The 25,494-nt window shown below is 45.9% G+C and overlaps 1 long non-coding RNA gene across 1 annotated transcript in view; it reads left to right on the forward strand.

The window, feature by feature from the left end:
* The window catches only part of LOC116837534 (uncharacterized), a 47,616-nt gene extending 22,434 nt beyond the window's left edge, over nt 1–25,182 (forward strand). The window contains exon 4 of the long non-coding RNA XR_004376714.2: nt 25,063–25,182. This is a non-coding gene — a long non-coding RNA (uncharacterized LOC116837534). The remainder of the gene's footprint in view (nt 1–25,062) is intronic.
* The last annotated feature ends 312 nt before the right edge of the window (nt 25,183–25,494 follow it).

Consider the following 25,494-nt stretch of genomic DNA (forward strand, 5'->3'; position numbering starts at 1 on the left):
GGTGTCTGAACGGTGGGTGGGTGGGTGGGGCTAATGAAGAACAGGGGCAGAATGAGGGGAGGTATGGCACATGGATTCCAGTCTGGGGGGAGCAATTTTGGGGTGTGGGACTGTCTACCTTCAAGCATCACAGACAGATAGGACTTGGGAACAATGCCTGGGGAGAGCAGAGGGTAGGTTTTGCTATGCCTAGGGCTTGTTCAGAGTTTATTGATTTCATTTTTCAGGGTTTATTTTTTATGTAGATGTCCAAAAATCAGGGGGCGGTTGGGGCTGTCTCTTTGTATCTAGTGTAATGAGTAATCTCTTTGTAATGTTCCCTAGTGGACTTTAACACAGCCCTGTATCACACAGCACCACATTAAAGCATGCTAGGAACCTTTAATGCGCACTACTAGGGACTACACCAGGGTGGGCAAACCTTTTGGCCCGAGGGCCACATCTGGGTATAAAAATTGTATGGCGGACCATGAATGCTCACGAAATTGGGGGTTGGAGTGCGGGATGGGGTGAGGGCTCTGGCTGGACATGCAGGCTCTGGGGTGGGGCCCGAAATAAGAAGTTCAGGGTGTGGGAAGGGGCTCCAGGATGGGGTGCAGGTGTGTGTGTGTGAGTGCTCCATCTGGGGGTGTGGGCTCTGGGGTGGGGCTGTGGATGAGCAGTTTGGTGTGCAGGAGGGTGCTCCGGGCTGGGACCGAGGGGTTCGGAGGGTGGGAGGGGGCTCTGAGCTGAGGCAGGGAGTTGGGGCATGGGGGGTCTCAGGGGTGCAGGCTACAGGCGGCACTTACCTCAAGCAGCTCCTGGAAGCAGTGGCATGTCCCTCCTCTGGCTCCTACGCAGAGGAGCGGCCAGGTGGCTCTGTGGGCTGCCCTGTCTTCAGGTGCCGCTCCCACAGCTCCCAGAAGCAGTGCCATGCCCCACTATGGCTCCTGTGTGGAGGTGTGGCACCAGCAATGCAGTTCTGCATGCTGCCCCATCTGTAGGCACCACCCCTTCAGCTCCTATTGGCCATGGGTCCTGGCCAATGGGAGCTGCGGGGGATGGCGCTTGGGGTGGGGACAGTGTGCAGAGACCCCACTAGCTGCCCCTACCCGTAGGAGCTGGAAGGGGAACATGCAGCTGCTTTTAGGAGCTGTGCAGCAAGCCCCCGACCGTGCTCCCTGGCTGGTGCACTGGAGCAGGGCAAGGTCTGATGGGCCGAATGCGGCCCAGGAGCCATATTATGCCCACCTGTGGACTACACAAACCAATTAATTCACAACACATTAGTGTACTTGAGAAATCGAACCCCTGTAATGTACATTAGTGTTCTGTTTAGACAAGCCCTTAGATACAAGTAACCCTTTCAGGTGTTCTCCAGTGTTTATTGGATAAACGCCAATTTCATTTTTTTGTATGGTGGTATTGCATTTGTTTGTTGGTTAAAACTGAAACTCAGAAGCCCTAACTACGATTCACCCTTCAGTCATAGGCATATGGACATTGAGACTCAAGGCTTGCCACTTGTTCCCCAGTTACTGAAGTACTCAGTTTGCAGCAGAGAGGGTTAGTTAAATAGAAACGAAGCTCTTTGATGAGGACAGGTTTGACATTCAATTTAGCTTGTTTGAATCCCCCTCCCCTTTATGTCCAACTCTGTGTTGTATATTTCTGGTTGCCCATTACTTAGAGATCTGTTTTTACGCTTGGGCATCTGTCCTGTGTCTGTCTGTCTCCTATCTCTTTTCTTCCTTAAGAAGGAAGCAAAACTTTATTTCAACCCAGAATATTTCTTGACTGTCAAATGGTTGCATTCATCTTGTGCTCTGTCTTGAGATAAACTCAGACCAAGACAAATAGGTCTCTTTTTTGCAAGTCTCTGAGTGAGTCTTTGGCCAGAGTGTCCTGGAGTATCTGTCTCATTCTTCTCAAGTTACATCTGTCAGCATTGTGATTATTGACTGACAGTGTGCTTAAACGGAGCAATTGTAACCAAAGCTGCAAAGTTCCTTTGGACGTTGAGAGCTCTCTGCAGCTGCTTCCTTCTTGCAAGAAATTTGGAAAGATAATTCCATCCTCGGCACAGGGATTGAGGAGATAAGGGTGAGAGGAAAAGAGGTGGCTGTACTGCGGGCAAGAGGGCAGGTTTCAGCTGAGTGTCAGATGTTGCTTTGTTTTGTCAGTTAGCCTGTCAGTGCAGGGGCCTCAGGTGAGCCCTGCACCCTGCCTGAAAGTAGCATTCCTCCTCTCTGATTTCTCACAAGACCAGGAGTGATTTTGTACTGCATGCCCCCTCTAACCCATACTTTGGAATGAGGGTCCTTTTCATCAAGGTTATCCTTGGGCAGAGTAAATCCAATCACCCTACTCCACAGCCATGCCTTCCCTCTGGCTGTCAGACCACGCAAGTATTTTCAACCTTAGATGTCTTCAGATATTTGTAAGTAGAAGAGCTCAGCTCCTCAAACTCTACCTTTCTGTCCCCAATTCCATTCTTTGCAGTAGGAGACACTCCCTCCTCCAAGGGGTCTGTGACAAAAGGCAATGGTTTTTCCTCTCCCAAATTGGAGGTGTATGGTAGGGATGTCTAGGGCCATGGCTACACTGGTGCTTTACAGCACTGCAACTTTCGCGCTCAGGGGTGTGAAAAAAACACCCCCCTGAACGCTGCAAGATACAGCGCTGTAAAGCCTCGGTGTAATCAGTGTCGCAGGGCTGGGAGCGCAAACTACACCCGTAGAGGATGTGGAGTACGTGCAGCGCTGGGAGAGCTCTCTCCCAGCGCTGGCGCTGCGACCACACTCACACTTCAAAGCGCTGCCGCGGCAGCGCTTTGAAGTTTCAAGTGTAGCCATAGCCTAGATTAGGGGTTTGGGTTCATAAAGTGGAGGTATAGCATAGGAAACTGAGATGGAAAAGAGTGATTAGGAAATATGGAGGGGGGAGTGTGGCATTCACAAGCTTGTAGAGGGTAATGGCATCATAAGAAATAAACACTAGATGTCTGTAAAGAACAAGCCAAGCCAGGCCAGCATGATCACTTTTTGTTGCTAGTGACTACTGGTTGAAAGGAGCCATGGGTTGATGCGGGGTATGCATCTGAATTTTAGTGAAACATTTGTTCCTGTTTCATGAAATCTTGTTCTACTCATTCATTTAGATGAGATTGGATTGGCGCATGGGGATTGAGAAGTGGCCAAAGGTAATGGTGATCCTAGAAGAATCATAATAATTAGAGATTAAAAGACCTGGTCATCTAGCACATCTCTACCGTTGAAAGAGTGTGATGGTAACGTATTGAGTGGCAGGGAGGTGGCCAGTGAGGTGGGGCAAGGATTAGCATTTAGCCCTGGTGTGATTAATCCTCTTCATTAGTGATCTGGAAGAGGAGGTAAACAGTCCATTAATTAAGTCTGCAGATGATACTAAATTGGGAGTGTTCCAAACAGGAGAGAGCAATAATGCAAAGGGATTTAGAGATTAGAAACATGGGCAGGGCAGGAAATAAAACTATGTTCAACCTGGACAAATATAAGCTGGAGAAAAACTAACCTGAAACTGATGATATAATGAGGAGAGAAGCCTGAAAAGTAATAGTGGCAAAAAGAGACCCAGAGATGATAGTGAACAGCAAATGAGTTAAGAGCCTGTGGTGTGACAACGCTGGGAAATCTGGCATTTTGCTCAATGGACACAATGAGCCTAATACAGTGGAAAGACTCCCATTGGCTCCAGTGACTGTTGGATTGGGCCAGTAGTGTCTAAAAGGCGATCTGAGTGAAGGGAATGGTGTTGGGAAAAGGAAGAAAGTTCCATCATTTAACGTGGTAACCCAAACCCTGGGAGAAACAAACTATAAAGGGGGAAACAGCTGATGAAAGCAGAATGGAATCAGCAGTAAGATTGTTCCTCATGGCACGTAATTAATAACTGTGCCGTGTGCCCTTCACCACCACCTTCCATCTTAGGAACTCAGAAGAGCCGCTGCACCAATGTGAGTGGAGTGATCCTCACAACTCCCTTGGGAGAAAAGTTTGTATGAGCCCGTTTTGTGATGGGAGAAACTGAGGCACAGAGAAGTGACTTAGCTAGTGCCGCTGATCTATTACATCAGTGAGCTAGGATTGAGATCCTGATTCCTAGTCCCCTACTCTACCCGTTAGAGACATTGCCTCCCACATTCACTAGTATTTTACCCAATTTAGTGTTAGATATCCTGAGCTGAGTGACAGGGCTCCTTGCCCTTCCACTAGGCAATGATTCCACCACCTGAACCATCTTGCTGTCAGGGAGTTTATCCTCAGTTCTTCCTTTTTTTCAGTTCATCCCATTACTGTAAGCTACACCCTTTCATACCACCCTACATCCCTGGACTTTTCCTCCTTCAGCATCTGGGGTGCATGGAAATTTCACCTTTTGGTGCCAGTGGTTCATGATAACAGGCCAGTCTGAGTGGGGTCCCTGGGCATTTTTAAAATCAATTCCTCTGTTATAGGTCTTCCTCTGCTGCCCACCCAAGGTTAGCAGGTGGTTCAGCGATGGAGTGCTGCACTGTTCTGCATTGAGGCTTTGCAGGGAGTGGGTCAGCAATGCCAGAAGGGGTGCTGGGGTCATCAATAAAGTTGTCACACAGTCTTCGGTGAACTCAGTTGTGGGTTTACTGATGAAAAGGGTAGAAATACGGCCTCCCTCTGAGCACACTTCTACTGTGCATTTTGCAGGATTTGGGTGTCTTGATATAGTCTGCTGTAACTGTCCCCCTTCCAAGTGAAGTAGAGCATATGCAAAGAAAGACTTAAAGGTAAGACCCATGCAAGCTGTGTCACATAGTTAATATTAACCCTAGGAAGTGCTGGCCTAAAACTGCTTTAAAAATTAGCTCTGTGTTATAGCCTAATGATAAATACTGTACGGTATACAGGAGGTCCAGCCACCAAAGCGTGGAGTAGTCTAGTGCTGGAAAGTTTGAGGGGGGCTATGACACTGAGTTTGGGGAACCCTTGGAGTACAGTAGTGGGGATTCTGAAGGGTGGTGTGGGGGCACTCATCTCTAAAGGTCAAGGGAAGGTAATGAGGAAAGGAATTTTATCAGTTTTCCTTGATGGCTTTTTGTGCCCTGCAGTGCTTTCCTGCCTGACCTCTGTAAGCTGAGTTCACATGGCCAGCTCGGGCTGCTGCCTCTGAATAACAAGGCAGGCTTATCTCGCTGTGCTCGGCCACTGCCTCTGGAGTCCACACCTATCTCGTCATCCAAGGAGGCAGAGGGAGGGAGATTAAAGACAATCAGAGGACAGAAGTGGTATAGTCAAAGGGCAACCCTGCATTTCATCTCCCCCCAACCAAACGATCTAAAATAAATTTAGGAACATAGGAAGGATCAGACCAATTCACAACAGTAATCCATCTACTCCAGTATCCTGTCTCTAATGGTAACCTGTATCAGATGCTTCCGAATGATCAGTTATGGAATAATCAGTCCAAAAGGGGAGTTTCTTCTGTCCCTGCCAATTAGCGATTGGCTTGTGGGCCCTGAAGCATTTCTGTTTGGATCCTATCTGATGTAGTTGTAGCTATTCTCATTCTCATACAAGGATAACCAGGATTATAATAGCTAATGTTGAAAACAAACATTTTGGGTGGGATGCAAAACCTCATACTTCAGGGTTTAAAACAATCTCCAGCTATTAGGGGTAGTATGAGACTTTCAGCAGGGAGGGGCACATCTGCCTGCTGTGGGGATTTTTTTGTACCATCCTCTGCTGCATTGGGTTCTGGCTACTGTCAGAGACAGGACACCAGACTGGATGTCGCACTCTTCTAATTTAGTATGAAAATTACTATGTTCTGTTATCCACATGACTGACCCTTGTTTTTTAATCCTGCTAACTGTGTGGCCTCAGTGTTATCTTCTGGCAGTGAGTTCCACAGGTCAATTAGGCATGGTATAAAATCGCTTTTTCCACTTCCTATTTTTAATTTGTCGCCTTTCAGAGTCATTGAATGCCTCCTTGTTCTTGTGTTATGAGAGAGGGCAAAAGGTAATCTCTGCAGGCCTCCAATCATTTTCACTGCCCATCTCAGGATTCCTGTTTCTACTATATCTTCTTTCAAATAAGGTAACCAGAACTGAACAGGCTGGAGCTGATTCTCCTCTGAGCTGTGGTCCCTTTATACATTTCTGGTGGCAATGGAGCAAGGGGGCAGACACTGCTTCTGGGGAATACCCCTTATATTTTTATCGCTGATACACATTGAGAAATTCTGTTGAACTGTCCGCTATGGTACCCAGGTCTTTTTTTCCAGTGTCTGTAGTTAATTTGCCCAGTAATATGTCTGAGTGGTTAAAATGATTCCTTCCAAACTGCATTACTTTGCTTTTGCCAACATTGAATCCCATCTGCCATCATGCTGCCCATTCACTAGCTTTAAGTTCCTTTACAGTCCTCTCTAATCTTGACTAACCTAAATAATTTTATGTCAGCTGCTAATTTTGCTACCTCACTGTTCACCTCCTTTTCCAGATCACTGATAAATATGTGGGTGCTAGTACAGCACCTTGTTGCATTCCTCTGTTAACTTTTTGCCATGCTGAAGTTCAACCATTTACTCCTATCCTTTGTATTCAATCTTGTCCAGTTTCTAATCCATGACGGAACATTCTCTCACCTCAAGGCTACTGAGTTTCCTTAGAAGTGTCTCTGAGGGACTTGTCAAAAGCCTTTAGAAAGTTGTCGTAGTATAATTCCTCAATCTGAACCTTAGAGTTCAAATATGAGGTACTAGCATAAACTCCTCCAAGCTCAATTACCAGTCCAGATCTGATAGCCTGCCACCAATCAGCAATTTCAGTGCCTGGTACTCTCTGGTCCCCCCGAAACCTTCCCTGGGGACCCCAAGAAGCCAAATCCCTTGGATTCTTAAAACTAGGAGAAATAAACCATTTCTCTTCCTGCTCTTTACTTTCTCCCAGATTTTCCCGCCCTCGGTATACTAGGAGATTTCCCTGCTTCAATCCCTTGAAACACAAAACCGAGAGGACAGTTTACCTTCCCCCTCCTTCTTTTTCCCCCTCCCAGTCTTTCCCTGAGAGAGACAGTAATCCTGGCACAGAGATTCCTATCCCCTTGCCATAACTAGAAAAAGAAAAGTCAACAAGTTTTAAAAAAAGGAAGCTTTATATAAAAAGAAAGAAAAAGACAAAAAAATTAATCTCTGTATTAAAGTGACAATACAGGGCTATGGCTTAAAAGAAAAATATGAATAAACAGCCTTATTCAAAAAGAGATACAATTTAAACATTCCAGCAAACTACACACATGTAAATACACAAAAAAAACCAATAACAGCCTATTGTTTTGTCTACCTTTGTACTTAACAACTTTGAAACTGAAGATTAGAAGCTTACAGATAGAAAGACCCCTCTCATAGATGAGAACCAGACAAAAGACACAGACTCAAACATTCCCTCCCCTGAGCTTTGAAAAATCCGGTTTCCTGATTGGTCCTCTGGTCAGGTGTTTGGTTCTCTTTGTTAACCCTTTACAGGTAAAAGAAACATTAACCCTTAGCAATCTATTTATGACAAAAGTACAAATAAATTATGGCAACAAGTTTCTCCTTTATCCCTGAGTCTGGAGATATGCTCACACAATTCCATTGACTCTAAGCTAAGTACTGACTCTGCTTCCAGAGTAACATTCTCATCTTCACTCTAGACACTGAGTTCATGGGGATTTAGACATACATGGGGTATCGGGACAAGGACACTGCGCATTCTCTTTCACAACAAAGGGAGGGGTGTGGACTAGGGGATTTCACTTTAGTTTTGCCTGTATCTCACTTGGCTTCTGTTTGGTAATGATTTCTCTCACATCACTGTCATAAGGGAAGCTCAGTCCTCTTCCAAGGAGGACTCTTCCAAGAGCTCATCTGCAGCTTTAGCACACTACTGAAGGGGGAGGTACAGACATCCCTTCCTGCCTCAGGAAACAAGCTATATTTTCATGCCCTGACCCTAACTAGGCTCTCAAAGCCCATCACAGGCACCACACATGAGAGCTGGAACCGCTGTACACTGCCTGTCTGAGGTTGGAAAGTTATCAAACGTAACTGCTAGAGCACTCTTCAGTCCTGAGTGGTTTTCCTCCAGCCAGTTTCTCAGAGGGTTGGGGGAGTTTAGCACAAGGGCTGGTTTTATAGGGCCTGAGAGGTCTCTGTGGGGCCTGTTTCTCTGGGAGTTGAGAATTGATGCACTTTCATGTCGCCCATCATCTGACTTCAGTCTTTTCCCCTCATTCTTATGTTTCTGGTTCCCCTGCAGCACCCAGCCTTACAATGCTGCTGCTATTTTCTTCTGTCTGGCATGTGCTTTCCAGGTGCTTATATCATCTGAGTCCTGCCTCTGAGGCCAGCCCCTTGATGACAGCTGCCTGGCTGCCCGTCAAAGGTGCCATTTAGAGCTGGCCACAGAGCAGACAGAAGGCTGCAGTGTTAGACCCCGAAATCTGACACAGTGTGGCCCAGACAGTTTTCAGTGTTCCTTGACAGTCCTTCAGCTCATGTCTGTCAGCCTCCCTGCCAGGCACAGAAGTTCACTTCCATCTTGGGAGAAGAGGAGAGAGAAAAGACATTTCACCGAGTGGTGGGCATGCGGGGGGATGTAGTGAGATAAGGAAAGAGCACAAAGGCAGCTGAAATCCCCCAGCGGATATTGCGTTGCTGGCTGGATTGACAGGTTAAAAGTACAGCAGGGACAAGTTTCCTCCTCCCTCTCAGAGAGGTGTTTAGTGAGAACAGAGATGCATCCAACTGAATCTTGGCCTAAATAACAATGTTCAGTCCTGCTAAGCCACAGCCTGATGTGGGAACAGCTCAGAACAGTTTGTTTCTGGCTCTCTCTTGGGATCTATCAGATAAATGTTAAAAAATAATAATAATAATAATAATCGTGGCAAACAATGAATGCTGATGAATCATTTGAAACCATGATGAGTCCAGGGGTGAAATATTAGCATTTTTCAAATCTGTTGTAGTGAAGAAAGCCCCTGGGAACAGTTCAGATCCTTGTGTAGGAAACTGTTTGCAAAGCAGAAAGTTCACTCACAGCTAAAACCTGTCAGTTGGCTCCCAGGGCTCAGGACGGCAAAACTCTTAAGTGACTAGCCCTCAAATAGCCTAAAATGATGATGTCCTGCATTTCCAGTCCATCTTTCAACCTAAAGCTCTTTAGAAACTTAACTTAATGTGCAAGCTGTAGGGATCACTTCAGCGACCACTGAAATGCTGCCACCTCTGGAGTGAAAAGGGGCAGCTGTTTAGCAGCCATACAGAAACTCTAGTCTAGACAACAGTAAACGAGCATCAACACCCTGTTTTTTATGAAAAGTGCCACAGGACCTTTAATGACCATGAGCAATTGGAAGCTGTGTTACATCTCATCTAAAAGACTGTCTCTAGCATGGCACCACTAACACCAGATAACTCAGCACTTGAATGTTTACATTCTATGTCTACATGATGAGCGAGGGGTGTGATTCCCCTGCTTAGCTGTGCTGAGTACAAACTTGGGTACATACTCATCATGGCTAAGCCATGCCTCCAACTGCTGCTACCTGTGCTACTGCGGCAACACTGATATTTATACTCGCACTAGCTCGATGACAGCTAGTGTGAGTATGTGTACCCACAAGCAGGGAAATCATACCCTTGACTCAAAATGTGGATATAGCCTGTGTTTTGCTTGCAAGTTTCTCATCCTGAAGCTGATCCAGTCTAGCTCTGTTCATGCTCTCTTGGGAGATTACAACACAGAGTGGCTTGGCTGGAAGTTCATTGTCTAGTGCACATTCTTCACTCTGAGAGCAGGTCTACACTATAGGGTTAAGTCGACCTAAGATACCTAACTCCAGCTATGTGAATAACGTAGCTGGAACTGATGTAGCTTAGGTCAACTTATTGCAGTGTCTACACCACGTGAGTCAATGGGAAAAACTCTCCCATCAACTTACCTTATGCTTCTCCTTCTGGTGGAGTACCAGAGTCGACGGCAGAGCACTAGACCCACTAAATCAACCCCTGTATATCGATTGCCACAGTGTCAATCCATGGTAAGTGTAGACATGCACTGAGAAAACTAAATTATTATTAATGATTTATTTATTTGGGGAAGGATGAACAGCATAGGCATCCTTCTCTTCTAGGTCATGGGTTCAAATGTGACCTGGCCCAGAAGTGACAGAAAGCTGTGTAGTTGGCTGTTGTGACATGAATTGGTGGCCTCAGTCCTTTTTCTAGTAGAGAGGGATGTGATTGTGGGCAGTGAGGAGATGTGTTTTTTGGGGAAAGAGGTGCCAGACTCTCAGGACATGTGACTTCAGAGTTGCTGCAAATGGAGCTTTGCTAAGAATCTCTTCCTGTTCCCCAGCAGCTCATCTCTGCGAGGTCAGAGGGCAAACACAGATGATTTACTGGGTGAGTGGCTAAAGCTGTTGATGAAAGGGCCACATTCCAGTGTACTCTCTTCCCACCGTAAGAAGGGCTGGAAGAGAAGGCAGCTCGGGTACAAGCAGACCTGAGGAATTTGGAAGGGCGGAGGGAAGGTTGGGGTGGGGAGACGAGGAGCTTTTTAACTGTTCCTAACAAGTAAATAATAAGTACAATGAACAGAATGCCCAGTGAGGTGAGAGGGGACTCACCCTTACTCACGCTCAGTACAGGGCACCTAGGGATGGCATGATCTAGTCCCACAGGCAAATCATCCCTGTGTTTCTCTCTCCCTGTGTATGTCCTATATGTCCTTCTACCTCTCCCAGCCTGCTACCACTTCTCCCCATTTCTCTGCCCCTAATCCATGGCACGTGGTAACATTGCTTCTTGCACAGGCTTTGAGGCTGCATAAAATTCCTTATCCCAGGCATCTCTGAGGCAGAAGGACCTGCACATGAGTAACAGTCAAACTGTTCAGCCCAAACACCTGAGATTGTTCTTGAACTCTTCCGTCTCCCTCCTCCCCACCCACTATCCTGCTGTGCAGTGGCTCATTATTCTGTTCTGCATGTAGCAGTACCTGTTTCATTCCCTGCAGGGAGGTTAATAAAGACCTACAGCCTTGGTTACCTTTACCTTTTATAAAATACAGAATACAAATAGCCCATAAGGAGCATTCATTACTGAGCCCTGGGCCTTTGGCTGTTCCTTGGATACACATCCCCCTCCTCCAGCATCTCTCTCCCTCTCTTTCTTAATATGTTTTTTTTTAATTTGTTTTGATGAATGAGTGACAGCCCTGACACCCGATTCGCTGAGATTAATAGAAACGACACAATATTTACGTCGCGCCGACGAGCAATTATCCTGCCATCTATCTTTGAGATTATCTTTCTGATTGAAAACTACTCATCCGTGTAATCGGAATTATTTGGAATTAGAAGGAAATTTATGGCCCCTTTCTCTCCCTCCTGTACGCCTCTATCTCCATCTTTCTCTCTTCCCCCTCCTCTAAGTGTGCTTCTTTCCTCCTTCCATCCTTCCCTTGGCCTCTTCTCCAGTAATTGTGATTGGAGCATCATGTGGCACCTGGGCTAAAGGCTTCCTTTCAAAAGGATGCTTTTGAGAATTGTGATGCAATGCAGGTGCTGCTTGGGGCAGAGAGAGAAGGCAGCCAGGGAAGCGCTGGAGTGAGAGGAGGAAGACAGTGAAGGTGGTGCAGGGGTTGGGGCTCAGCAGGCAGAAATTGCAATGCCAGAGAGGGAAGTTGAGTCAGGTGGCACGTGGGTGTTGGGGAGGCCAGACTATGTGAGCCGTACTCAGGCTCGAGTTAGGGTAGTTTCACAGGCAGTACCAGGATGGTGGAAATGAGTGTTTTCTCCCCTCCCCTGCCTATGTTGCTATTGCTGTCTTTTCTCTCTGTTTCTGTGGTGCCTCACACCTTGGTGTCTATTGATCACTAAGATGAGCCAATCCCCCGATTTCTGATCTGAGTGTCTGGAATCAACCTGTGTGCTGGGGCCATTGTGCAGTCTGTTGAGATCCCATTGGTTCCTAGAGAGGGCCAATGTGATCTGGTGGCCTTTAGTCTATGTGCTGAGCCCTGGCAGCCTCTGGTCTGTTCTGATGGCTCCTGGTATGATTCCATGTGTTGGTTAGAAGTGACTTTTAGAAATTATTATGCCTATGTTTTCTGTTGCTCCATCAAATCCTTTCCATGTGAGTAAGATTAATGGGAACCCCCAGTGAGTGACTGGATCTAACTTCCACAGCTGGTGTTTCTCTCACCTTTGCTTTGTTTGCTTTTGTTTTATTTTTTGCACTGAGATGTAAAGGAGGTAATTGGCCTATACTGTTTGTCTATGGCCATCACCAGATTGGGAGACATGACTGTTCTTCTTCTGTGTGAATCCAGGATGGGATGTCTTAATTTTTCACATGGTCCCTCTCTTCCTCTTCAATCTCATCATTCCATGTAACCGTCAAAAAGTTCTTCCTACTTCTTCCTGTGGAAACTGGGAGTGATCACTCCTATTAAAAGATGGTATAACCTGTAGTGGTGTATACTATAGTGCAGTCTGCTTGGAGAACAGCACCTAGTTTCCCTCTAATCTCTGTGCACAGCCCAGCACAGCAGCTTATCTTTAAGGTAGGAAAGAGAAGCCTAGAGTAGTGGGCATAAAAGCCTAGAATACCTATGAAATTTGCCAGTGCTATGCTCAGTAGCAAGTTTTCCCTGATGTGATTGAAATAATGGCCAATCAATCTGCAGTCTGGGATGGATAAATCCATTCTCAGACATCCCTTCTTGAAGTTATTTCACAGCAGTGATGCTCATCATCTCATGGGCATTGTGCCTTCTCACTCAGCCTTCTGCAAATATTCTGAGCTTCTTATGAGGAATTAGGTGTGAGGGAAGGAATTTGTTCTTTTGGGTTGGACACATACGAGCAGTGTCTCTGTGACTGATGGGTGATGGCGGTGTTGGAAACCAGTCTCCTGGATCTAGTGTGCAGTGACACTGTCTTTACATAGTTGGCATGATATGAGAGCTCGCGATATACGATGCAAAGCCCTCAGGTGCTGTGATTAGTTTTGGTAGGTAGCTTCTGCTGGGACATGCATGGCTGTGCTTTTGGGGTGATCATGGAAGCTACAGTTATTGAAGTCTCTGCATAGATCTTTTCCCCTGGCCGTAGGTGAAAGTCTAACTTTAGGAAGTCTTGTTTTTTTGCTGAGTTCTCCCAACCCCCAAGTTTTTCATTATTTTTGGTGAGCTCTATCCTGTGACACTTTTTGCTTTAGGTTTGCCTGAATTCCAGTGTCCTGAATGGGAGAAAAGACTCCCAGCTTCTACATTTTTATGCAGCCTCCTTTTCAGCTGTTCTGTCCTTGCATATTCCAGCATCATGCATCCTGCTCCCCACTTCTCTTGGCCTCAGTCCCTGTGACAGGATATACCTGCGCTGCACTAGGGCAGAAACAGGTTAACCCCATACTGTGGGTTGAGAAGCCACTCCCCCTCACCTCTGCTGAGCATGCTCCAACTGGAACCATGGGAGCAGCTCAGCTCAGTCTGCCCTGAGCAGAGAGGAGAGTGGATGTGCATCGCAAGCTCCCGCCTGGGAGCTATCGGAGCCCCAGGCCTCAGAGGCCAGACCCACCAAGTCCCAGCTGTCTGCAGATGCCCACGAGGGGGAGGAGTTGTTGGGAACTTCACCTGCCGACTACCCCAGATGAACTGTGGACTATGGAGCAAGAAGACAGAGTAGGAAGCAGCCCAGGGGAACCAGACATTGATCTGGTTGTGGAACCGGGAACAGAGTCACCATGTTTCAGAGGGATTCCTGCTGTCTCAGTGGCAGATATTCTCGCTTCTGTTAGGACCCTGGGCTGGGACCTGGTGAAGTAAGGAGGGCCATGGCACCCCTACCCCAGCTGCCAATCCACCCCTGGGTGGCAACCCACCCCCTGCCTGGCCGCTAGGCCATACTGCCCCGTTTGGAAGGGTAGTCCTGTCTGTTGACTTCAGCCCCTAGGTCTCGCCACCCTGCCCTGAAGGGCAGTCCTACTGACCCTGGCCGCTAGGCCACACTCCCCTGCATAGAAGGGCAACCCCATTGATTCTGGCTGCTAGGCCCCTCTGCCCTGCAGAGAGGAGGGTGGTCCCATTGACTTCAGCTGCTAGGCCAGACTGTCCTGAGCCTAAAGATAGCCCCCCCCCCCCGACCCTAACCATTAGGCTATACTGCCCTGGGAGGAGTAGTCCATTGAACTTGGCTGCAGGCCCATAATGCCCCCCTGTGGGGGTGACAGGGTATACCTGCCCTGCAAGAGTCCCTCATAGGGAAAGAGATCAGGAAGAGCCAAATTAATTCAGCATGTAACTTCACTGACTTCAGAGAGTGATTCCGCTCACCATCCCTACGAGAGCTGGAGTTGTTTACCCTTCACCCACACTTTCTGCTAATAATTTTTAGCATTTCCATTGTGCTTTCAATCTAGCTCTGAAAGTGCTTTTACAGTAATAGGTCAAAATCATTACTGCCCACTTTACAGTAAAGGACACTGAGGCATAGAACAGTGACAGGATTTGCTCAGGGTGGCACAGTGAGTCGGTGGCAAACCAAGTCTAGAACTTGTATCATGTGACTGCCACTCCTGGGCTTCAGCCACTAAACTGCTCTGCTTCCTATCTGGCACCTAAACTGTATTGGTCAGCCAGAGCCTAGACTCTGGTTCTCTGGGGCCCAGCTGGAGCCTGGACCTGAGCTCTCCTCAGCACAAAAGAAAAGCTTGTTTCCACTCTTGAGATTTAGAGATGACAAACGCCACTGAAGGGTTTTTAAAAAGATTTTACTATAATTTCCAGTCACCCTCCGCTCTCACCTTTCAGTTCAGGATAAATAGAAACCTGACTGAGGTGAATGAAGAGGGTTTCTTAGCTTGCCTCTGAATCAGTGGATGAGGTGATGGTTGCAACAGTGGGCATCAAGCTTTACCAAGCCTAAGGCTGCATCTGTAATTTACTAGAGCCCAAAGGCCACACCGTGGCCCTGATGTAATCAGATCTGCTAACACAAACATACATTGTTTGCTTGTGCCCAGTTTATCAAGTGATCTAAATTGCTCTGACCTGTCCTCTGACTTGTCCCCTTACCACTCCCCCAATTTTTGTGTCATCTGCAAACTTTGTCAGTCATGATTTCATGTTTTCTTCCAGGTCACTGATAGAAATGTTAAATAGTGTAGGGTGAAGAACCGATCCTGATGAGTCCTCCATTGGAAACACACCCATTTGATGATGATTCCCCCTTTATAATTACATTTTGAGACCTGTCAGTTAGCCAGTTTTTAGTCCATTTAATGTGTGCTGTGTTAATTTTATAGCTTCCTATTTTTTTAATAAAAATGTCATGCGGTACCAAGTCCAAGACCTTACAGAAGTCTAAGTATATTAAGTCCACAGTATTACTTTTATTGACCCAATTTATAATCTCATCAAGAAAAGATTTCAGGTTAGTTTGATAGGTTCTGTTTTCCACAAACCTCTCTATATTTGCATTAATTATATTATCCTTCTTTAATTCTTTATTAATTGAGAATCGTATCAGCCACTCCATTATCTTGCCTGGGATCGATGTCAGATTGACAGGACTATAATTGCCCAAGTCATCTCATTTACCCTTTTAAAACATTGGCACATGTCTTCTGGAACTTCCCCATTGTTCTAAGACTAACATTAATGGTGCAGCAAGCTCCTCAGCCAACTCTTTTAAAATTCTTGGATGCAAATTACCCAGCCATAGTGATTTAAAAATATTTAACTTTAGTAATTTCTGTTTAATATCCTTGTAATAGAGTGGCTTGCTCTTGGGCTGGGGCTAAGTTAGCCCTGATTAGAGAATAAGCCCCACCAAGAGGAATCAGGTGATTCAAATATAAAAGGCTGCAGGGTTGTGTGTGGTTGAGTGAAGTAACTACAACGGTCAGAGGCAGGAGGTCTAGCAGTAAGCTAGGGAACCCTAGGAAACAGGAGACTGAGTAGACCTGGAACTGATGAAAGACTTTGTGTGTATTTGGGGAATTTTTGAGTTCTGTTTTGACAAATTCTGTTGCCAGCCTGGTGCAGAGTGAATTAAAGGATTTTGGGTTGAGAAGGTGGCTGGAAACTGAGTTCTTTGGGGGCCAGGTGAATGGGAAATAGAGGCAGATGATGGCCATGGTATTACAGTCCTCCTGAGATTAGTGAAATGGAAAGAGTGGTAACACATGCTAGGACTACATCATCTGGGTTTTTGTCTACAAATACAGAACAGAAATATTTATTGAACACTTATGCCACTTTTTCATTATTATTGATAATTCTACCATTTCCATCTCGTAATGGACTAATACCATTGTTAGGATTCTTTTTGTTACTAATATACTTAAAGAAAAAAAACACGCCAAAAAAAACCACCTTCCTTATTTTCCATAGCTCTGCTGTCCATAGATTTCTTGTTGTGTCCCTTTGCTTCCCTTATCAATTTTCTACAGTTCCTTGCTTCTGATTTATATTTATATTACTATCAACTTCCCCTTTCTTCTTAATTATTATTATTATTATTATTATTATTATTTATTTTTAATAACTGCCTTCACTTTCCTTCTAACCCAGGTTGTTTGTTTTTTTTTAACCAATATGACCTTCTACTTGAATGCAGGATTATGGCTTTTGGGCCATTAACTCAAGTGTTCTTAAACAATTCCCAATCACCAATCCCATTTTTTTTAAAGAAAACCTTTCAGACTTCCTTTATCCATTATTAAAAAACAAACAGTTGCAAAAGACCTTTTCCTCACCCCCATTTTATGTAGGGTTTTTTTGTTTGTTTTTGCAGGTCACCATTGAGATGAGCGATGTTAGCTTGGTTCTTATGACATAAAAAGCTTTTCAGTTCACAAAACCCATCATCGCTACCTGACTATAACTGATTGCCATCACCACCTGAAAACACTGATTCTGTAAATCCAAGTGCATAGCTAGTGCTATGAGTCTAGGGAATGATTTTAGTTATATCGAAGGGACATGTAGCCGGGACTCCTGGAAACTGTGTCCAGTCCTATTTGGACAGCAAATGGCTGGGACTGAAATGGAGACAGAGCACATTGCTGGAACAATCTTTAAAATAGATCTAGGATCATCTCTATCCTTTAGGACTGAGAACCTGGGGTGGGAGCCCACTCAGGTGAGCCCTAATGGTGAGAGAAAAGGGAAGTTATGTGGCTGCTTGAGCAAGTGTCAAATACAGAAGATGACATACAGCTGGGCACAGAAGTAATTTTGCCTGAGTTTGTTTACAAAAAGTAGAGGTCAGACTAACAAGGCCTTAGGAGCAGGGGGCAGTGTAAACAGTTAATAATGGAATAAGATAGGAATTTGGTATGGAAATATGCTATGAGGTACAATTGCTAACTCAGCTTGAGACACGTGGGCCCAGATGGGAATCCCAGTTCCTTCCGCCCAGAAATTCCCTGTGTTGTTGTTAATTAGCATGGAAATATTTTCCTAGCTGCAGAAAGGATTGTTGAATTGCCAGTGGGATATTGGGAGTGGTTAGTCTATCAAGTAACTAGTAATTAGGTTACTTCCCACTGCTGTTGATATGCTGGGGGATGCTTGTGGGCCAAAATAAAAAAAGAGAGGAAGAGAGGGGCTGGGGAAGGAAAGAGTGAAAAGCATGAGACAAAGAGACTGGACACAGGGAAGGACAAGACAAGGCAGGCTGAAATGAGAGGGCTGAATAAGAAAAGGCTGCTTGTGCCCCAGGACAAGGGAACAGCAGAATGAGAAACAAAATGCAAGTTAGGTCAAAAAGGAAAACTCCTAGGAAACCTAAATAGCACTAGAATTGATTGAATGCAATTACTCAAGGGAATCACTAATTTCTTGGTGTCAGACTATTTCCTGCCTTGCACCAAGTCCAGTCAGTTACACTTGTGCAAAGTGAGCACAAAACACTCCAAGTATCAGAATAGTGGTGTTTTACACTCACTCTACACACATGTAAGGCAGGGTTGAATCTGGACAATAAGCTGCCCTGGACACAGGCTACCTTTCTTTGCTGACTGGTTCTAATATCTTCACCTGCATTGAAATGGGAGCTAAATCTGCTTTGATTAGTAATACTAACTGGAATTTTCACCATAGTTCTCTCTATATCCTTGGTGGAACTGCAGTCAAATGCCTCTATGCTTCCTATCACAACACTACACTGAGAATAGGAGATAAGGGACATGGGGGGCTGGTGAACCCACTCGGGGAGGCTAAACCCTAGCCCCTCCCCTTCCACCCAAGGCTCCGAGCCCTTCCCTGCGGCCCAAGCCTTCACCCCTGTGGCTGGAGGAGCCCTGGCCCACCCACCCCAGCTGGCCCGACCTGGCAGCTGGCCCATCCGAGCACTGGGCAGCCAGCCAGCCCAAGCTGCCCCGGGCCACTGGCCCAAGCACTGAGACAGCCCAAACCTCCCCTGACCACCCCAGCCCCTGGCTACTGGCTGGAGCAGAGCCTCTACTAGCTTCAGGGGAGAGAGGGAGTGAGGGCGAGGCCTTGGCGACTTTATTTTCTCTTCCTTTCCAGCAATGGAAGAATGTAGTCACTAAATGTAGTTACACAAGTGTACTAGCCCTATTTATACTAACAACAGTGACTCCTGACCTAAACATGGGGATGGGGGTAGGGAAAGAAACACAAAGAGGACCAGGAATGAGGAAGAGATGAAAAATGTGTCTGGCAACATGAGTTAGAATAAGTCAGGAATCTAGTCACAGAGGGGAAAGAAAATTGAGCAAGTGGGTTACCTAAAAATATCAATGGAGGCTCCCTCACAGCCTGAGGAAAATGTTGGAGTTCACAGAAGCTTTGTTCAGGGCTTTGTAATACAAAGAGGTAGCATCAGTGATACTTTAAAAAGTACCAACACAATAAAACGATGTCCTGAGGTGCGGCTCAACAGAACACAACTGTCATCAGTGTCCTATTCAAGGAAAGTTGTCTGGTAAGATGATGGATTCTGGGCACACAAGGGACCCACCCATTCTTTTTGGCATAAAGAAGTGTACAGGGGAAAAACATCTTCCAGATTGCAACTTTTCATCCCTTCAAAACCATGTGAATCTGCTAAGTGAGCAACAGCCAGCAGAGGTGGGCTGAGGTAGAAAGTCTCATAAAAAAGGGTTTCAGAGTAGCAGCCGTGTTATTCTGTATCCGCAAGAAGAACAGGAGTACTTGTGGCACCTTAGAGACTAACAATTTTATATGAGCATAAGCTTGTGTGGGCTACAGCCAGGGCCAGCTCTAGGCACCAGCAAACCAAGCTGGGGCGGCACATTTTCAGGTTGGCTGCGTCGTGGTGTCGGTGTGTGCGCACTTCCAGCACAAATATTGATTCCTAGGCGTGCGTGCGATGGGAAGGCGCCCTGCCGGTGCTCTGGTGAGACGACCCACAGTGGGAGCAGCACGTCACCCTTGTGGCTGGGCCAGACAGGCTCCAAGCCAGAGACACCCATGCCCCACGCCGCGACCGGCACAGCGAGCTGCCTGCAAGGTTGCCGCAGGGTGCCGCCCCCAGCGCCACAGCCGCGCGCTGTGCGTGAAGCAGCCCGAGCCGCCATGCTGGGTCTGATGGCAGGGGAAGGCTAGAAGCTGCTCAGCCAGCAGGGGGGCCCACGTCCCCCGCCCTCCGGGGGCTCCGCTCTTCTGGGGCTACCTGCCCCAGCTTCCTCAGTTCCCCTGCCGTGGCTAGTCCCCTTGGCTCTCTCCTCCAAGCGTCTGGCGGTCTTGGGGGTGGGAGCCCCGCTTGGAGGCGCACCGGTTGAGCATGCCCAGGAGCCCCGCTGGCTTACCCCTACTCTTTGCCAGCACCTGGACCCGCTGGGAGGGCAAGTGTTTTTCTTGTGAGAGCGGGCAGATATTCTAGCCACTGGGTGGGGGGGGGCAGCCCATGACTGCGGGGGACGGCAGCGGTGTGGTGTGGGTGTGGGGGAGTAGCGCAGCGCTGGGAGGCAGGTTGTCGGCTACCGTTTTTTCGCCGCCCCGCCTCTGCTGGCCACGAGGGTGCTGTTTAGGCTGCCGAGGAGGCGAACTGGCGTCGGGGGTGGTGAGAGCCCAGGGGTGGGGTGGGGGGCAGCCAAAAATGTTTTTGCTTAGGGCGGCAAAAAACCTAGAGCCGGCCCTGGCTACAGCCCACTTCATCAGATGCATAGAATGGAACCTATAGTAAGGAGATATATATACACATACAGAGAACATGAAAAGGACATGGAGGACAACTCCCACCTTTTCATGTTCTCTGTATGTGTATATATATATCTCCTTACTATATGTTCCATTCTATGCATCCGATGAAGTGGGCTGTAGCCTACGAAAGCTTATGCTCAAATAAAATTGTTAGTCTCTAAGGGGCCATAAAAAGAAGCAAAATTTACCAAAATTCTGCAAAAGCACCTTCATGTTTGGTTCCATCAGATAATCTGCAGCCACTGCAGATGTAACCTGAGATGCAAAAGATTGTTATTATGCATAGTACAGACATGACAGGAGCTGGTGTCATGAGAAGAAGCAGATAGGCAGACTGAACAAGTGGAGAACACGAGTGCAATAAAAGTTAAATGTAAGAAATGTTGAATAAAATAAATGTGGAGATTCCAGGACAAGTTTTTTCTTTGGGACAGGCCTTTAAAAATCATTAATGGAGATATAAAAAAGGGGATTATACCTCATTTCCCAAAGTCCTGTTTGTCAGAAATGCCTTGATGGATTAATCTCAAACTTTAAGTTTTTTTAAAAAGCATCTGACTAGATTGGAAATACAAAACTTCAGGTAGAAAGGATTCTGCCTGGAGGAAAACTGAAAACTAGGCTTAGAATTGCAAGTCTATGCTCGATTGTATCCCTCTTCTTCTACCTGTCATCATGACTCCTGCCTTTTTAGTACTGCTTTACACACAATTTTTGTTCCACTTTAACTCTATTGGTTTAAAAACCAATGTAGTTTGATTGGTTCAGCCCCCAGTGTGGATGCAGGTATACCTGTATACAGTGCTTATACCAATATAGCTTCTTTACAGGAATAAGCTGTACCCATATATTCATGTTTATGCATGCTAGGATGTTGAACTGCTTGAACTATATCAAAATGTAATCACACCCCTAGTTGAAATAATTACATTGGGACAAAAACTGTGTGTAGACCAGGCCTTAAATTGTGAGCTCTTTGCAGCAAGGACTATATCTTCATAGGTGGAGGTACATTGCCTAGCGCAAAGGGGCCCTGGTCCTGATTGAAGCCTCTGGGGATATGTCAATACTGCAATAAAAGACCCCCGGTATGACTGTGACTGACCAAGGTCAGCTGAGTTGGGCTCATGGGGTTCTGGCTGCAGGGCTAGACAATTGCACTTTAGATGTTCAGGCTTAGGGTAGAGCTCGGAGCTCGGGCCTTCTCTCCCCTGACGGGGTCTTGTCTACACTGCTATTTTTAGTCCCTCAACCTGAGCTTTGTGAGGCCAGCTCAGCTGACCTGGGCTCTGAGACTCAGGGCTCTGAACTTTTTATTACAGGGTAGATAAATTCTCTGGGTGTTACCGTACAGTAGCTACTACATAATAATGGAAAGGGAATTATAGATGTAGCTATAGAGTCATCCTAGTACGTCTATAATTAGTAGTACTAATAATGTTAATCTACAAAGGACTTGTAAACACTAACCAATTACTAAACATTAACTACATAGTCAGGTGTGTTGTGTCAAGGCCTTAATGAGACTTTATTTTTGGTTGGGGAAGTTCCTTACTTTTTACTTGCTCATAATACTCCAAAATGGCTGAATGGATTTTGCTTGTAAATTTTATTACGTTGAACATTGTGAGGTTGTCCATCACTGTTTAAAATGGGAGCACATTACTTTACCCAAATATAATGAAGAAATGCACTATAGTCCCCCAGAGCTTCACAGTGTTTGAGGACAGTGATAGAGGGGGGAAAAAAAGCAAGCCAGAGCCCACCATTGCTGGAAACAGGTGCATTTTCTAAACTTGGCCAAATCTGGGCTCAGTTGTATTTCCAGCAGGAGAAAATTCCAGAGGCCAAGGCTTGCTCTTGAGAAGGATTCGCTTGAGCTTCACGCGAAGGCAAGAGATATAAAGTATTTCTCAAGGACATCTCTGGTATGGCAAGGGAGAGGAGTTGTCTTGGATAACTTGGGCTTAGGTCATTTAGAAGTTTGTGGATGAGGACCAATGTCTTGCATTTTACTTAGAAATGGACTGGCAGCCAGTGAGAGACTATAAAGAACATTTATATATATATTTTTAAAAACTGTTTCTTTTAAGAAAAAGACATGGAAAAGTTTCCATGTGTCTTAAGTGTTGTAAGAACCTGTTTTGATACAAAAAATTAAATTTTGTGAAATTTGACTGGGCAGCATTCCTCTAAATTGTACATGACAAACAGAGGCCTACCTAAGATAAAAACTCAGACATAATGCAACAGTGTTAGTATATGCTACCCTTAGGAGAGTGTACTAATATCTTCTTCTAGGCTCTCCTCTCACTGAGACCCTCACTTGTTCTTAGATTCTTGTCTTTCCCTGTCAGTGATGTGTGGAGCAGAAATATAGGCCTTTAGTGAAGAAATAGGAATAGCATTATTCTTTATTAAACAGCTGTATGAAGAGAGCATTCTTTATGCCACTGAATCGCAAACAAATTATATATATGCCTAAGGTCTCTCTTTTTTTCTTTTAAAATTTCCGCCAGTTGTTTATGGTCCTATTTTTAACTGTTAATCTATCCCACTTCATTTCCCCTCCCTGTGCAGGGGCGTACTTCACAGGGGTGAGGGAAATCGGATCATTAATTTTTGTGAAGAGCTTTGAGATCCCCATACAGAAGGTGCTAGAGAAGGGTTACTATATGTCTTTCAATTCTACTGATGCCTTTTAAAAGTTGTGTACAAGTTCCTGGGCCAGTTGCTTGGTGTTCGGTGTGCCAGGGGAGAGGCTATTCTAATGATCTGGGGATCTTCAACCAATAGTTTTACTTCCTCTGTTATGGGCCGTCCTAGCTGGAACATGTGCGTGTGTGTGCACTGTGGGAATGACAGTGACCCTGCTGGAGGGTGGGACTGGCAAAGAGCTGAACCTTACCTTCAAACAGCAACAAGGCTGTGGGCAGAAGCAATGGGAGGGACTGGTTATTCCAGGCTGCGATAGACTCAGCAGCAGGAGAAGTGCTGGATAAAGCGATAACGAGGGACAGAGCAACACAGCTAAAAAGAAAGAATCTGCATCTGAATCAAGAATCCCACAGAAAGCTTCGTAGGACAGCCATTTGCAGGGGACTTTGGGTAAATTCACTTTAGATTACAGAACTTGGCTAGCAGTTTCTTTGCACTGTTAATGCTAGTAGATCTATAGGCTTTTGAAAGGGGAAAGATTCAACTGTTTACAGGCTTCACTTTTACCACATTAGTGTTTCATTTGTGTGGGAATATGTGCTAGTACAAGTTCAGCTGTAGCTACTATCACCTGGTAGTCAGGGATTGCTAGAGTCCATGTTTTCCCTCCAATGCCCTCAAACATTGGCATCTTTGGAATTAGGGTTCAGTTCAGCCCATCTGAGAGAGGCAGTTCCAGTGTCTCCTCAACTGCACACCAAATATGTTTTCTTGACAGTCTCCAGTGCTGCTGTGTCTGTGGATTTGTGATACCTATGGCATTTTCTCTACTTGCTCTTGGCTTTAAATACCTTTGGACCAAGGTAGGGGTGATAAAAGGTAAACAGAACCCAGACAGTAGCATGGGCAGCACATGCAGCTTCCTGATGGTCTGTGTGTGCATTAGTCAGCATGTGCTGCTCCCATTATCTTGTTGAGAATTAGCTCTCTTCTGGGTATCCAGGTGCATGCCTGACATGATAGAAAAGGGAGGTGCTTGTTGTCTGCCAGAGACAGAGCAACAGAAGTGTGGACTCCCCCTGGGAATTTCCTGTAAGCTGCCTCATAGCAAATGCACTACAATCTGATTTTAAAAAGAGTTTTGTTTAATGTGGATGAAATGCTCTAACACATGAAAGGTTTCCTGTCTTTGGGGGCTGGACTGCAATAACCAGGATTGCTATAAGTCTACAGTAGAGTGCATGGGTAGAGCTATTTGAGGTGAACTGGCAAAGCTGGAATGTGTGTGTGGCGGGGGGCAGAGGGACTCAAGCACCAGGACTGGAATAGCAGAGGGTGCTGTGGGGAAGGACTGAGAGACACTAGCAGAATTTGTGTAGAGAGATGGAAATCACTTCACCCACAACTGAAATGCAACCGCCTCTGGGGTGGTGCATAGCAGCGGTTTAACGGTGCACAGCAGCCCTACACAAACATTTGGAAAAGGAAATACTGTATAGAGCAGAAAATGCAAGGGGGAATTTTGGGAAGGTAGAATTTAATTTCCTGAGATAACCTCAGTGTCTTGCCCTGATTCTAACACCCCAGTTGTTTGTAAAATGGTTTGACTTGTCTCATCCGTAAACTAGTAGCTCCAGCAGCACAGTTCCTCTGACTCCATGCTGATGCTGGGGTTCACTACTGCCTTAGAGGGAAGAGTAGCCCTTATTGAATCATTAACACCACTCCTTGTTCCGGATATTCTTTGGAGGTCTCCCAGTACGGACTGGCCTTGACCCTGCTTGGTATGGGAGATCTGACAAAATGTTGGTTTGAGAAGTTCTGGGTGCGAGTGCTGTTTTTGCCATCTTGCTGGCCTTCAAGGACAGAAAAATGCTCCCTGTATGACATATAGGGGTCTCTTTTTCTTTAATGAAATGCCCTAAGAGTGACACTTCCTTAATTTTGATTAGGAGAGCACAACTTTAGCTCTGGATCAGAGACCCAGGAGAGGGCTCTGCCTCGAAGTAAGGGGAAGACGTTGAGAAGTTAGTGACTTTCCTAAGATATTGGGCAAGGCAGGAAATTCTTGGCACTGATTTAGAGATGAGCTTTGTGCCCTGTGGCCTCCCACAAGAGACTTGCTTTAAATTCTTTCCTTTCCTTTTTTTGAAACCCAGGCAATTCATGCTGGTGACTTACCTCCTTCCATGGATTCATCTGGTTATCGCTGATCAGGGAGCTTATCCTTTATGTGAATAAGGGCTGCAGAATCGGGCTCTCTCCAGCAGACCTCAGAAAGCAGGCAAGTAATTTTGAGTCTCATTTATCTATTGATTTTCAAGCTTTGTGAAGCAGGGGGGACTCCTGGAACTGTTTGTTCCTTCATTAGCTAGAAATGGTGTTTGCTGCCAAGGAATGCCCCGCTCTAGGGCTCCCATAGAAGGGGGACTTCACCACTTTCTGGTGCTCTTTGTTTTCGGATCTCTTAAAAATGACTGTGACTTGTTTAGAGCGTTTGTAGAGTGTGCGGAGAGTATCATTTTTATTTCAGTGTAAAAGCCCAGTCTGAATTTGGAAGCTTATTTTAATCTCTCTGGTGGGCTGAACCA

Source organism: Chelonoidis abingdonii, chromosome 4 (genome assembly GCF_003597395.2).
Source record: "Chelonoidis abingdonii isolate Lonesome George chromosome 4, CheloAbing_2.0, whole genome shotgun sequence".
NCBI classification, from domain to species: Eukaryota; Metazoa; Chordata; order Testudines; family Testudinidae; genus Chelonoidis; species Chelonoidis abingdonii.